Here is a 14341-nt window from a genome sequence, read left to right on the forward strand (position 1 = left end):
AAGTTTGCTGAACAATTCCAGAAGTTTGCTGACAACTGAAGTTTAATTCCATGTTTTGCTGCAAATTTCTTAAGTCGGTGCGATACCTTGTTTGCGTACGTTACCACGACTGGCCTCGCCCTTTCTTTTTCCTTCGTTTTCCCAGTTTCTGGTCCGATTACCTCTTTCATCAACTTCTCTACTATTGCACCAATCAAATGTTCGGGAAAGCCACTTGCGGCAAGCCTGTACACTTGCAGATGTACACTTCTTCCCATTTGGAGATCACATGATTTCTTAACGCACTGTCGGAGGGAAGAGTATGCTACACTCCTTTTTACAAGCTTAGATTGACATGTGTCATATCTCATTATTGGCTTTTCACATTTAGTTCTTTACATCCAGCATGTATCATCCGGGCACAAGTGTATTTCAATGTCATGGAACCTGATAGTGGAGTTTTCCGGCATTTCATGCGTTAATTCTAAACCTGCGAACACCTTTATAAATATCCGTTATACAGGACCAATATCAAGCGACTTGAATATACGGTAGGGCAAACAAAGTAGAAAGTCATTCACATACCGGATACATTCTACAAACCCAAGTGCCTCTAGCTCATTTATCAGCGTACGGTCGCCTTTAGCCATGTACAGATTAGAAATCAAAGGCGTTTTTCAGGAACCTATGCAGATCCCGTCTCGTTGGCCGTACGCTATGCCATCATGCTCGACAAACAACGAAGTCATGTACACACGCAGTAATTAAAAAAAAACCACGTGCACTAATTCCACATTGCTTCTCAAATTTTATAACCCCATACTCGTCTATGCACTCCTCCACTGCTGTGAGTTTGGCTTTTTCGCAGAATGTTATAAAACACGTCACTAACATCGATAGATAGGCATCCTACAGGTTCATTTTGCTTGAAAAATGCAATAATTTTCTCTGATCTTGGCCCCATGAACGGGTCATTGATGGGGGAGCGTGGATAGGTTTGTCTGAAGATACTTGGCTACATGCCTTTGCCATGTGCTCCGGTTCTCGACGATCATTCGGAACGCGACCCTTCCTTGTGAATCTTCACGGCAAAGAACGGTCTCAGTGAAAGCTCACTACTTCTTTCACCTCATCACTAAACTTATCAAGACACATACGTCCACAAGTCATCGCCACCCCAAAGCGTACCTGGTTAAAGTGTTCCTCACAGAGGTCCCATGGCTCGAAGTTACTGTTGATGGCTTCCAGAGCTTTCCGGTCATAGTCACCCTTGTTCATGACCACGAATCTTGCTGTCTTGTGGGATAGCAATAGTCTAAGATTCCTCTGCTTCAAGAACGACTGTTTTTCCCTCGACGCACCCTCTATTCTTTGGTCTTGACTATCTCGGGATGCACTGCAGTCTTTCAGGCACACAAGAGTCCTTCTGGTTAGCAGGCGTCCGGTCCGCGACTGCGTGACATTGCTGATCAGCTGCAGAGACTTCATGTGCGGCTGCGGTGCGAAATTGAGGACTTTATCCAGAGTCGTGGTCTGTATGCCTGGTAGCTAGAAATATGAAAGGTTGACCCAAACGCATCATTGCCGTTTCCCTTTCTCTCTGCGTGGTAGCTTTCCGATAGGGCTACATTCCATTGCTGCTCTCAGCTTTGCTCGGCCAAGTTCAGGAAGTACAATGTCATGAGATGGGAGGGGATGATCAAGTCGGAGAGTAATAATGGAATATAGCCATGGGAAAGCTACCGCGCAAGAGAAAAGGAAACGGCAATGATGCGTTTGGGTCAAGCTTTCAGACTGCTAGCTACCAGGCATAGCGACCGCGACTCTGGATTAAGGCCCGAAGTTCGCACCACAGCCGCACTTGAAGCCTCTGCAGCTGATTAACACGGTTCACGCAGTCGAGGACCGGGCGCCAGCTAACCAGAAGGACTCTCGTGTGTCTGAAGCACTGCATCGCATCCTGAAATACTCATCACCCAAGAATAGAGGGTGCGCCGAGGGAAAAACAGTGTATTCCTTGAAGCAGAGGAACCTAAGACTGTTGTTATCAGACAAGAAAGCAATATTCGTGGTCATGAACCAGGATGACTATGACCCAAAAACTCTGGAATCCATCAACAGTCACTTCAAGGCAACGGACGTTTGTGAGGAGCTCCTCAACCAGGCACGCTTGGGGGTGGCGAAGAGTTGTGGACGTATGGGTCTTGATAAGCTAGGGATTGAGGTGAAAGGAAGTAGTGAGCTTTCACTGAGACCATTCTTTGCCGTGAAGGCTCACAAGAAAGAGTCGCCGTTCCGAATGATCGTCGAGAACCGGGGCACATGGCAAACACATGTAGCCAAGTATCTAAAGGTACACTTATCCGCGATCCCCATCAATGACCCATTCATGGGGCCAGGATCGGAGGAAAGTTTTGCATTTTTCAAGCAAAATGAACCTGTAGAATGCCTATCCATTGATGTTAGACATGCTTCATAACATTTCGCAGAAAGCCGCAATCATAGCAGTGGAGGAGTGCATAGACCAATATGCGGTTATAAAATTTGAGAAGCAGTGTCGAACTAGTGCATGCGGCTTTTTGGAATTACTGCGTGTGTACTTCACTTCGTTGCTTGTCGACCATGATGGCATAGTGTACGGCCAACGAGACGTTATCTGCGTAGGCTCATGCATAGCGGCTTTGATTTGTAATCTGTACATGGCGAAAGGAGACTGTACACTGAGAAATGAGCTAGAGGCCCTTAAGTTTGAAGCATGTTTCCGGTATGTGAATGACCTTCTACTTTCTTTGCCCTACCGTATGATCAAGTCGCTTGATATTTGTTCTCTAATACGGTAGGGCAAAGTAGAAAGTCATCCACATACCAGAAACATTCTACAAACCCAAGGGCCTCTAGATCGTTTCTCAGCATACGGACGCCTGTCGCAATGTACAGATTAGAAATCAAACGCGCTATGCATCAGCCTTTGCGGATCTCGTCTCCTTGGCCGTACACTATGCCATCATGCTCGACAACCAACGAAGTCACGTACACACGCAGTAATTCCCAAAACCACATGCACTACTTAAACACTGCTTCTCAAATTTTAAAACCCCATATTTGTCTACGCACTCCTCTTGTGCTGTGAGTGCAGCTTTCTGCGGAATGTTATAAAACATGTCTAACATCGATGGATAGGCATCCTACAGGATCATTTCGCTTGAAAAATGCAATAATTTCCTTCGAACCTGGCACCATGAACGGGTCATTGATGGGGATCGCGGATAGGTGTGCCTGAAGATACTTGGCTACATGTATTTGCCATGTGCCCCGTTTCTCGACGATCATTCGGAATGGAGACACTTCTCTGCGAGTCTTCACGGCAAATAATGGTCTCAGTGAAAGCTCACGACTTCCTTTCACCTCAATCCTTAGCTTATCAAGACCCGTACGTCCACAATTCTTTGCCACCCCCAAGCATACCTGGTTGAAGCGCTCCTCACAGAGGTCCGTTGCCTTGAAATGACTGTTGATGGCTTCCAGAGCTTTCCGGTCATAGTCACCCTTGTTCATGACCACGAATCTTGCTATCTTGTCTGATAACAAGAGTCTAAGGTTCCTCTGCCTCAAGACGACACTGTTTTGCCCTTGGCGCATCCTCTATTCTTTGGTCTTGAGTATTTCAGGATGCACTGCAGTCCTCCAGACACACGACAGTCCTTCTGGTTAGCTGGCACCCGATCAGCTTCTGTGTGCACCATGCTGATCAGCTGCGGAGGCTTCATGTGTGGCTGCGAGGCGAACTGTGGGCCTTTATCCAGAGTCTTGGTCACTATGATTTGTAGCTGGTAGTCTGAAAGTTTGACCCAAACGCATCATTGCCGTTTCATTTTCTCTTGTGTGGTAGTATTTCCTAGAGCTATATTCCATTATTGCTCTCCAATTTGATCATCCCATCCCGTCTCATGAGAAGGTACTTCCTGAACTTGGCCGAGCAAAGCGGACAGCAACCATGGGATATAGCCCTCGAAAAGCTACCACGCAGAGATAAAACAAAACAGCAATAATTCGTTTGGGTCAACCTTTAAGACTGCCAGCTACCAGGCATTGTGACCATCACTTTGGAAAAAGGCCCCAAGTTAGCATCGCAGCAGCACATGAAGCCTCTGCAGCTGATCATCTTGGTGCACGCAGTCGTCGTGGACCGGGTGCCAGCTAACTAGAAGGACTCGCATGTGTCTGAAGGACTGGAGTGCATCCTGAAACACTAAACTCCAAGGAATAGAGGGTGCGCCGAGGGAAAAACAGTGTCTTCCTTGAACCAGAGGAATCTTACTTGGTTGCTATCAGACAAGACACCTAGATTCGTGGTCATGAAGAAGGATGACTAGGACTGGAAAGCTCTGGAAGCCATCAACAGTAATTTCGAGGCAACGGACCTCTGTGAGGAGCACCTCAACCAGGTATGCTTGGGGGTTGGCGAAGAGTTGTGGATGTATGGGTCTTGATAAGCGAAAGATTGAGATGAAAGGAAGTACTCAGCTTTCACTGAGACCATTATTTGCCTTGAAGACTCACAAGGAAGAGTCGCCGTTCCGAATGATCGTCGAGGACCGGAGCACGTGGCAAAGGCATGTAGCCAAGTATCTTCAGGCACACCTGTCCGCGTTCCCCATCAATGACCCTTTCATGGTGCCAGGGTTGGAGGATATTATTGCATTTTTTCAAGCAAAATGAACCTGCAGGATGCCTATGCATCGATGTTAAAGGAATGTATTATAACATTCTGCAGAAAGCCGCACTCACAGCAGAGTAGTAGTGCATAGACTAACATGGGGTTATGAAATTTAAGAAGCAGTGTGGAATTTTGGAATTACTGTGTTTGTACATGACTTCTTTGTTTGTCGAGCATGATGGCATAGTGTAGGGCCAACGAGACGGGATCTGCATAGGGTTTCTAATCTGTACATGGCGAAATGCGACCATGCGCTGAGAAATGAGCTAGAGCCTTTGGGTTTGTATAATGTTTCCGGTATGTGGATGACTTTCTACTGTGTTTGCCCTACCGTAGGATCAAGTCGCTTGATATTCGTCCTGTATTACTGCAATTTAGAACGGTGTTCGCAGGTTTAGAATTTACGCATGAAATGCAGAACTCCACTATCAGGTTCCTCGACATTGAAATACACTTGTATCCGGATCATACATGCTGGATGTACAGAACTAAATGTGAAAATACAACATACAAAAGGACCACATAAATTCGAAATTTTTGTTAAATACAAAGGCGTACTCATCCAATGTCCTGTCTAAACCTTTTGAGCAGTCGCTTGTTACAGGCTGCCTACCCGATGACTGCAAGGTTGGAAAAGTAATTCCTCTGCATAAGTCTGGCGATAAACACTGTCCTAAAAACCATCGTCCCGTTCGCTCACCTGCATACCATGCAAGATCATGGAATAGGTCATCTTCTCTCATCATGCTACATTTTTTTAACTAATTCTTTTTTCAGTAATTTTCAGGATGGTTTTCGAAAAACATTCTCCTGTGAGACCCAGCTTCTATGTTTCACTCATGACCTCCATTGCATTGTTGACGGTGGTTCGTTGGCAGACTGCATATGCCGGGAGTTTTGTAAAGCTTTTGATAAAGTCTCACATGAATTACTTCTCTTTAAACTAGGCAGATTGAACTTAGATGCTTTCATGGCTTCACTCTTTTCTTGCTAATCAATCTCAGTTCGTTACAGCAAATAATACCGACTCTAAGTTTTCCCGAGTTGATTCAGGTGTGCCGCGAGGTTCAGGCTTGGGACCCTTGCTTTTCCTCATACATAAATGACTTTCCGGTAAACCTTATTTAATCAATTTCTCTCTTTGCGGATGATTGTGTTATCTATCGTAAAATTAACAATGGTCATGACGTCTCTATATTACAATCCGATTTAGCAGAATTTCTGAATGTTGTCAGCGCTGGAATATGAAGCTTAACACAAAAATGTGTAAACATACGCGTGCCACTCGAGTTAGCACATCAGCCCCTTCGTACTACCTCAACACTGGTCCTCTTTAATCTGTCTCTTCATAGAAATATTTAGGTGTTCACATAACTAATAACTTATCATGGAAATGGCATGTTCGTCACGTAGTTAATAATGCTAACCAAACTCTTGGCTACTTCAGAAGAAACTTTTCATTTTGTCCTAGCGCGCTAAAACTTCTCCTTTACAAAAATTTGTTGGTCCAAAACTGGAGTTTGCAGCTTCTGTCTGGGACCCAAGCGTCGTTTTACTCATTACTGAACTAGAAAGTGTGCAGAATCGCGCATATTCCTTTTTATTGTCTAGCTATTATCGCACTTCTAGCGTGACTCTCATGAAATCTTCACTTTCATTGCCTCTTCTAACAGAACGCAGAAAATTATTTCGGCTAAGTTTGTTTCATAAGATTTTTTCCTATAATAGATATGTCAGACAGAAACTTCTAACGCAACCGTCCTACACTTCTTCACGCATTGATCACCGTCACAAAGTAGGAAATCCATTATGTCGCACCAAATACTGCCATGACTCCTTCATTCCAGACACTTCTAAGTTAGAATCGCCTTCCTTGTGCTATTGCCGAAATTACAGATGCCGTTTATTTACGTACAGCTGTTACTAACCTTTTTTGCTCCAGTGTTTAACATACTCTTGCTGCCGTTTTTCGGTGCTTTTTCTTGTTAAACATCTATGCTTGGCTGCGTTGCTGTTGATTTTGTATTTTTCTATCTTGTTGCGCAGTCGTTATCATTTACTGTATAATGACAATTTATTTTTGTGTTATTTTTTACTGTATTGGGTTTTTAATTTTTTGTGTTCACCCCCACTCTCCTCTGTAATGCTCTTGGGCCCTGGGGATAAATAAATAAATGTAAAAAGCATTTTTATTAGCCAAGTTATAACCAGACTGTTGAGATTTTCTTTTTGATTTTATTGATGTATCGTTGCTCTTGTTGTTCATGGATTTACCTTACCGATACTTTCAGCGTTATCACAGCATTAAATCTTAGAAATGCTACAGAACCTTTAATCGGAAACATCATTCATAATATAATCGCCGCAGAACACAGGGGCATAAAATTAAACTCTGTTGGGTACCAAGCAACGTTAGAATCAGCTGCAAATAAGAGCTGATGCATGTGCTGCAGCAGCCCGTCATACTAAAATACAGCCAGTCTACATACCACATAAAGATGTTCTAAAAGTTGTAAAGAGAAAACTGAGAGCAAAATGGCAGAGCTCATGGAACAACGAAATAAATAATAAATTGCACCTTGTCAAGTAGATCGTTGAAGAATGGAAATCGCGCAGTCACCAAAAACGCTTCATCGAAGTCATTTTATGTCGCCTTGGCATCGAACACACCCTTCTGACAAACAGCTTCATTCTAAAGAAAGACGAAAGACCTCTCTGTGAAAGATGCGGAGGTGAACTAACAATAAACCACGTCCTACTTTCGTGCGCTGAACTAAAGAAGTGAAGGAAAAAAAGTGAAGGAAGGAAAAAAAGGAAAAAGTGCAAAATTGCTTTATACAGCTGCGAGTAAAGTTCGAGCCTGCTTACAGCGGTAAGCAACTCTCGACGAGAGATGAACCTCAAAGAAAGAAAAGAAAAAAAAATATATGTGGGACAGTACAATGGTGAGATACTTTCAGGTTTTCGCTTAAAGGTGTGAGCGCCAAGCATGAAGGTTTTTACGAGAAGTTTGATGTGGAGGGTATCAAACAAGCGGGGGGAAAAAAAGAGGGGGGAAAATAAAAAAAAAACCCGAGGAAAACTGTCAAGGGATAATGATTGATATATGTGCTTAGCATTAAACTTGCTGGGCTCGTAATGACGACATTGCCCTATTGTTTTCATTTATCCCAGTATTAAGTGTTCTAAACTTATACATAAAGTATGACTCACGCTGCTCCCGTTCCATGTATTATTGAATCCCCGCTGAAGAACTGTTAGTTTGACTGAGTCGAATGAGTGCTGTTTCTGGTTGATATGTTTTGAAAAAGGAAGGTTGGGCAGAGAGCGGACATCGGCACGGTGATAATTAAACCGCATTCGTATAGGGGCAGCTGTCTGGCCAATATACTGCATTCGGCATACATTGCATTCTAGGAGATACATTACGTTTGAGGCATCGCAATCAAAGTTACCATCTATTCTCCACTTAAAATTTGACGTTGTGCTTGTTGCGCAGCTTGATGTCTGCATGTGCCTGCACACCCGGAATCTACTCTTTCCTCAAGGAGGGCACCCCAACCGCGGGTTATTACCTATTTTTCAGTGGACTAGGATGTTGCGAATGTTTTTCGGTCGTCTGTAGAGAACCTGGGGAGGAGTCGTGAAAGTATTGGAGAGACGATCGCTCTGTTCTAGAACGTTGAAATGTTTCTTTAGGATTCTGTTCACGTTGGGGGGGTTACTCGTGTAGGGAGTACCAGGCTTGTTCGACGGTCTATGTTTTCCTTTCGTGGACGTCCCTCCAGTATTTCCTCTCGGTTGAGTTCATATGCCTTTTTTATGGCGTCGTCAACAATATCTGGCGGGTATCGTTGTTTAGTCAGGACTTTCCGCATACGTTTTGCGTTTGGTGCGAAGTCCTGATATTGGGAACAAATTCTTTTGAATCGATGAGCCTGAGAATACGGAATGCTTGTTTTTGAGTGATAAGGACGACAGCTTTGTGCGTATTGTTGTCGGACCGGGGGTTTTCTGTATACGCTAGTGGTGAGCGAACCTTCATAAACCGCAATTTCAACGTCTTCAAAGTTAATTTTGTTTTGGGAATATGTGTGCGTGAAGGATATGCTAGGATGGAGGAGATTGAAGTTTTCAATGAAATGTAGGAGTGATTGTTCTGTGTCAGTCCAAACTAAGAAAATATCATCCAAGCAGCATTTGTATAGGATGTGCTTAATAGGGGAAGTAAGTAAAAATTCAAATTCAATGCTATGCATGAAGATGTTAGCATAAGTAGGGGCCATTTTTGTACCCATGGCGGTGTCGTTAATTTGTAAGTAGTGTTCATTGTCGAATTCAAATTTGTTGTATTCTAGAACTAGTTTCGTCAATACCTCTAGGACTTCTGGAGTTGGGATCCTTCCTCACTATTCTGATTATAGGCCTCAATTAGAGCTTTGATTCTGTCGGAATGCGGGATATTTGTATATAGAGAGACTACATCTAAGGTTACAAGGAAGGCCCCCTGAGGACGATTTACCCTTGCTATTTCGCGAAGGAAGTGGTTGGTGTCATGTATGTGGGATAGGTGTGTTTCAGGTATGTGTCCAATTAATGTGTCAATGTAACTGGAGATTGGTTCTGTGATTGTGCCGATGCCGGATACTATAGGGCGGCCAGGGTTAACCCTTCTATGAATTTTCGGAAGCATGTAGAATCGGCCCGGCGACGGGTGTGATGCGGTCAGGGCTTTGCATAATCGCAGAAGATGTCCCCACTTTTTGCGAGCTCATCTAGAGTCCCTGTAAGAAGTTTTGATGCTTTAGAGTGGGGTCCGCTTTTAGGTGTTTATAAAATTTAGTGTTACAGAGTTGTCTAATTCCTTCCTCAATATTGTAACGTGGTGGTGACCAGGGTCGCTGACACAAATGAAGGCACAGGCTTGATGGTACTTAAATTACCTCTTTATTGGGCTGACTTGCAACCGCAAAAGAACTAAGCAACTCGGCGGCGGCGATAGCAACAAACGTGCTGGTCGATCGTCGAACAAAGAATGTCCGTCACACTCATCAACGCTCAATTTAAAGGCTGCCCAGAACAATCTAGATAACGTCGCAAACAGCTACCAGCACGGGCTGGAACATTGTGGAAAGACACCCGAGCGGCGGAACCTTCGAGACAGATCTCGGTGCATCTTGTGCTGCAACGAAACTGATAAAGGTGTGACTCGCGACATCGAGCAATAACAAGCAAAGTTTACGGAACTGATACGCGGTCCAGAATCAGAGTGATAAGCCTGAATGCCGGCGGCTGTTAAAAAAACAACAAATACAGTTTTGAAGGCTTCGCCATAGAGAAATTGATTGGTAAAGAGCGGTCACTCGGCAAAAACTGGTCCCAGAAAATGACGCGCGACTTTTTGCGCTGCCGTCGATTGATGAATGGCGGCACCAATGCGCGGACGCGCGCGCGACGGCACTCGCTGCAGCGGTAGCCCGACGGAGCGCTAGGAGACAAGAAGTTGTCGAGGGGAGCGGTTGTGTGCTCGTGCCTCGCCGCGCTTGTGCGGCACAGACCTCTTGTGGGCTGCTGCGCGGAACGACAGCGGTTTGGAACGATGGCAAGGTGAGCAACGTGTTTTGCTTAACTACGCTGCCTTTCAAGCAGTTTACGCTGGCCATGCCGGCCGGGACTTTGTTGTCAAACTGTGCAGTATTTCAGGCAGTTTAGCTCAGTACGGCGGCGACTGCGCTTCACAAAGTCGCAAGTGAAGGGCAAGCTAACAGGCATGACAAGGCGTGCTGACCGCCGCGGTGACGTGACATGGCGATTTTGCGAACGGCTAGTTTTGCGTGGCGTCGCGTTTAACAGGGCAACCGCAAGGTGTGAAATGTTTCATTCTTGTCAAACTGCGAGACATTTCGGGCAGTTTAGCTCAGCACGGTGTTCTGCGCTTCACAAAGTCGCGTATGAAGAAAAGCCAACATGGCGTGCCCGCCGGTCGCGGTTTTGCGAACAGCTAGTTTTGCGTGGTGTCGCGTTGCATGTAACGTGACAACGTTAAAGTGAGAAATGTTTTATAATGCAGCAAGCTTCATTGCTCCAGCTGTTCAGTGCTCTTGAGGAATGTTGTTAATTTAGTGGCTGTTATTTCACTCACTGTAGAAATGCATTTTCAGATAGGTTCGGTTAGCCTGCATTTCCTGACCTCTACGTTGCAACAGTAGCTTTTGTATCAATTTTACGAATCACAGCTTTTCTGTTCTGGACCATAACTGCTGCTCACCAAGTCTTCAGTACGCACCCACATGCAATTGTGTGCGTGGTGCAGTGGCCTTACATTTCATTGCAACCTTCTGCATCATGTTCATTCCTTTTCCAACAGCACTGAATGGACCCACGGACTGCAGCCGAAGCGCGGCAGATGCGACGAGTGAACGGAGTGGCATTCCCCCCAAGTGTCAGTACTCTCTGCCCTGAACAATACAAGTTACCCTTTCTAAGGTAGCCGGGACTGAGACTGTGTAGTTTATGTATAATGCCTGTTTTGTTACATATCATTTGCCATATTTTGGAAATAAACGTTATGCTATTTTTTGTCGCTACCGAAGTGCTGTTTCTCGCCTTGTGTATTTTTATTTTTCTGTATTTTGCACATCGCCTTATGTGTGCAAAGTTTTGTCAATGCATCCGCCTACATGTGTTGCGTCTCTTGTATGTTTTATATGCAGCAAAATAAATGTTCATTTCACAAAGCACTTGGCGTCTTTTCTGCAATACTGTTTTGCAAAGGCTGTGGCGCAGCTGCGTTGATGGCCAATTTAGTGAACTGGGAATCTATTTTTCATGTTGTTATGCATGCTGAGCATAAATAGAAACACTAGCAGACCGTGTAAAACCAAAATAATGCGCCAAAAGGGCAGGGAAGGACGCAGCGCATGCTAGTATTCAAATAACGCGCCTTTCAGCAAGACCGGAAGTAGTTGCCGCCGGCCGCTTGGTGCACTACAGTCAAATGGGCCGCGTGGCCCTGTGGGAGTGTCCGCTCTTTACCAATCTCTTTCTCAATGGTTTCGCGGCATTACTCCCCCCCCCCTTAAAAAAACATCGCCTCGATGTTCCAAAACAAAGCACCTTAAACATAAACCTTGCAAAGTTTAAACACCACAGATTCTTTAACGCGTGTAATATGGCTTCATTCGTACAACATGTACTAATTTCTGGGCATGCGCGTCGCCGTTGTAATGCTGACGTTCCGTCGGGAATGACTTCATAGTCCAGTGGTCCGGCGCGGCGAATGATTTTGTACGGCCCAAAGTCTCGACGCAACAACTTTTCACTTAGTCCGCGACGGCGAATTGGTGTCCAAATCCACACTTGGTCTCGTGGGTTGTACTTTGTCGTCGTCGTAAGTTGTATCGTCGGCTGTCGGTGCGCTGTTGGTCTTTAATACGCAGACGTGCGAGTCGTCGGGCTTCCTCTGCAATGCTGCAGGTAGGCAGCGACGTCAAGGTTGTCCTCGTTAGTTACGTGCGTCAGCATTGCGTCGAGCTTCGTCGTGGGCTCCCTGCCGTACACATGCTTAAACGGGGTCGCTCTGGTCGTCTCCAGGACTGCCCTGTTATACGCGAAGATCATGTACGGCAAGATGGCGTCCCAGGTCTTGTGTTCAGCGTCGATGTACATGGCGATCATGTCCGCGATTGTTTTATGCAGGCGCTCCGTAAGGCCATTGGTCTGGGGATTGTACGCAGTTGTTCGTCGATGGCTTGTATGACTGTATTCCAGGATGGCTTGAGTCAACTCTGCCGTAAACGCCGTTCCCCTGTCCGTGATGAGCACTTCTGGGGCGCCATGTCGCAAGAGAATTTGTTCGACAAAAAACTTGGCGACTTCTGCCGCGGTACCATTGGGTAGGGCTTATTCTTCGGCGTAACGGGTAAGGTAGTCAGTGGCCACGATGATAAACTTGTTACCCATAGACGAAGATGAAGAGGGGCAAAGGAGATCCATCCCAATTTGTTGAAAGGGCATGACTGGGGGCGGAATCGGGTTTAGTAGTCCTGCTGGTCTGATCGGCGGCGTCTTGCGTCGTTGGCACTCACGACACGTCTTCACGTAGTGGGCAACTTCGGCAGGCAGTCGCGGCCAGTAGTACTTCTCCTGGATTCGATGCAACGTGCGCGCAAATCCGAGGTGGCCTGCTGTGGGCTCATCGTGCAACGTCTGCAGAATTTCCTGCCGGAGGTTTTTAGGCACTACAAGAAGCTGCGCGGTATTGTTGGCTGCGAAGTTCTTCACTAGGAGGCCATTGCTTAACGTGAACTATGATAAATATCGCAAACAAACAAAGATTACGGAACTGATACGCGGTCCAGAATCAGAGTGATAAGTCTGAATGCCGGCGGCTGTTAAACAACAACAAATACAGTTTTGAAGTTTCGCGGCAATATATTTGTCATTGTCCATGACCAATATGCCGCCTCTTTTATCTGCCGGTTTGATGACCACATCTTTCCGTCTGTTAAGCGCCTTCAATGCATCAAATTCCTTTTTGGAAAGGTTTTACTTCCCTGGTCTCTAGTCCTTATAAGCTATGATTACGTCGTTCTGGACGGCACTAATGTACGGTACATGTAAGGACAGTTTTCCTCGGGGTTTTTTCCCCCTTTCCGCCCCTTTTTTTCCCCGCTTCTTTGATACCCTCCACATCCCACTTCTCGTAAAAACCTTCTTCATGCTTGGCGCTCGCACCTTTTAGCGAAAACCTCAAAGTATTTCAGCATTCTACTGTCCCACATATTTTTTTTTCTTTTCTTTCTTTGATGTTCATCTCTCGTCGCGAGTTGCTTACCGCTCTAAGCAGGCTCGAACTCTACTCGTAGATGTCACGTTCTTCTAACCAGTAATGTCCACCTGGTTGTCGCGTTTTTTTTTTTTTTTTTCATCCTGTCGGGCCGCGGGTCGGAGCAAGGGTGGGGAGGGTAACAGACGCAGCAGAGAAAAAGAACAAATCTTCAAAAACAAGGCCTTGACCATTGATAGTTGACCACTTCTCCCAAAAACCTCCTTCACGCTTGGCGCTACCATCTTTTAGTGAGAACGGAAAAAGATTTCTCACCATCTGCAGCAAACACGTTCCCCCACCTGTGATTTTTTTTCCCGAGGTTGTTCAGCGGCTGCCTGTATTGTATACAGATGACTCCCGGCAGCCGTTGCCTTGGGTGGATGAGCCTTTGGGACTAGCCTGCTCTCCGCACCTGTGTGTGTATGTGTGTGTTGTGCGTGCCCAGCTGGTTCACCTATATGTGCCCATATTATGTTTGTATCTCCTCTTGCCAACACTATAAGAAGACGAACAAGAATCATGTACCCTCAGTCTTGAGAAAGGCAGTGCTCCTGCCGAAACGTCGACTCCAAATAAACTTGGAAGCAGTATGAAGCATTTTTTCATAGATGTGGACGTCGTGTATAGACCCTATTCACTATCAGGTTTAGCAGGCGGCCGTTGTGGCAACCCTGTATTGAGGATACGCCATAGCATTGGGCTTTTCGAAACTCCTCCTCCTCCCTGCTCCCTCCCTTCGACCTCCCTGCTGCGCGCCGTTCATTTGTCGGACACATGAGACGCCGTTTGGAACGCTGTCCAACCAGAGCTCGGAT

At 45.7% G+C, this 14341-nt stretch overlaps 1 long non-coding RNA gene across 1 annotated transcript; it reads left to right on the forward strand.

The window, feature by feature from the left end:
• The first annotated feature begins 4381 nt into the window (after positions 1–4381).
• LOC146170647 (uncharacterized) lies at positions 4382–11281 on the forward strand. Its single transcript, XR_014703151.1, has 2 exons — positions 4382–10303; positions 11064–11281. It is a non-coding gene; the product is annotated as an uncharacterized LOC146170647 (long non-coding RNA).
• The last annotated feature ends 3060 nt before the right edge of the window (positions 11282–14341 follow it).

This window comes from Amblyomma maculatum, unplaced genomic scaffold, assembly GCF_055883805.1.
Source record: "Amblyomma maculatum isolate TAMU_Amacu unplaced genomic scaffold, ASM5588380v1 scaffold_106, whole genome shotgun sequence".
NCBI lineage: Eukaryota > Metazoa > Arthropoda > Arachnida > Ixodida > Ixodidae > Amblyomma > Amblyomma maculatum.